The 1,608-nt window shown below is 40.0% G+C and overlaps 1 long non-coding RNA gene across 1 annotated transcript in view; it reads left to right on the forward strand.

Moving 5' to 3' along the window:
* The window catches only part of LOC116683210 (uncharacterized), an 18,771-nt gene that overhangs the window by 13,791 nt on the left and 3,372 nt on the right, over positions 1-1,608 (forward strand). The gene's annotated exons all lie outside the window — the stretch shown is intronic.

Consider the following 1,608-nt stretch of genomic DNA (forward strand, 5'->3'; position numbering starts at 1 on the left):
ATTCATGATGAGAAACTCCCCCCAGTACCCACTACATTGGACTATTCCATTATCCTACGCATCTGCCTGTGTTTGTAAACAAACGGCTCAACGCGTGCTGTAAGCGAGGCCACAGATAAAAATTAAAGACAAAAATTAAGCAAAGCTACCGAAGTAGTTCTGAAAAAAGGAAGAAGCGGGAAGAAAGCAGAAAGTTTTTAGCAAAACTTCCAAAGGTATCAAGCTTTTTCACGACGGCTACTGACAACACTAAATTAACGTACATAAAGAGCAGCAAGAAGCCGCGGTGCTGTGCTAGCAATGCTAAACAATGATTGAGAGCTACCCACCGCAGCAACTAGACCCCGTGAGTAGCAGTCATCCTAATCAATGTGTTTTGATTGAAGATGATCCAGCACTCTGGCCAAAACAGGCTCAATAGTGCGAGGGGACCACAACAAGTCAGGGACAGAGTTTTTTCCAAGAATCAAGAGGGGCTTTACAAGCAGTAACTTTTACATGCAAATGAAAAATGGAGAAAAGATAAGCAGGTTTTTGCTCCTATACAGTGAAAAAAAAAGGATTGAAAAGGGTGAGAACAAGGGTTGTGGAGGGCCTGTGTTTGCCTTAGGCCTCAAAATGACTAAATCCGCCCCTGGCCAGCAGAAACCACACAAGACACTTTCAACCAAAACCACCACTGGATGGATGACTAGTGCAGGAAAATCCAATATAATATATCTAAGGGAAAGTATTGATCCCATGGTTGGTTTCTTTTTGTGACATTTACCAAATCCTTAGGGAATTGTTACCTTAAGTCAGTACTCTAAAGCAGGGCAGTATTCTGGGAATTTTACACCGGGGCTATATGAAAAATCCTTTAATTTTTAATAATGTGCCTATAACAATACAAGTAAAAGTTTCATTTCATAATGTGTGGAGATTTGTGAGGGGTATTTTTCTGTTTGGGTTTTCCATCTGTGGTACTTTATTTTTTATTTTTTTAGGAAAGACGGACAGAAATGTATCAACAATTTAGGAAACGAAGTCGAGAGGAGTAGGAGAATAGTAAATAGTCATGTTAATTTGATTTATGGTACACAGTGAGACAATCTTTTTGTTTCTTCTTCTTCAAAACCAAATCCTGCCTGACGGAAATGTATTATATATTGGCTAATGAGCAAATCATTTCTCTGAGGGAGTTTATGTAGAGGATTTAATTAAAGACTCATGAATAAAAGGCGTGGATAAACAGTACTGCACTCAAAAGTCAGCAAATGGAAAAACGGCAGAAAGAAATCCCACATGGCCCAAAAGAACTCATTAGGAAAACAGAAACAGATTGTTATGTGGAAACAAGAATAAGCAATGGACAAGGTCAGTCCACCGGCTTACTTTGGACCACCACTTGGAGCCAGTTTTGACTTCTGGCACCTTTCACTACCTTCACACAAAGTCCATTCCCTGTCTTTGACAACCTCTGCCCATCCATCCATAACCAGCTCTTTGGTTTAGACCCTGTCTCTTGTTACAGTATCTAAGCACAGGATGAAAAAGCATCCATGTACAGGAACGTTTTTTCTCCACATTCCTGCCAATTCCCGCTGCCTTGAGCCTTTTTTTTTTTTT

This window comes from Etheostoma spectabile, chromosome 3 (genome assembly GCF_008692095.1).
Source record: "Etheostoma spectabile isolate EspeVRDwgs_2016 chromosome 3, UIUC_Espe_1.0, whole genome shotgun sequence".
Classification (NCBI taxonomy): domain Eukaryota; kingdom Metazoa; phylum Chordata; class Actinopteri; order Perciformes; family Percidae; genus Etheostoma; species Etheostoma spectabile.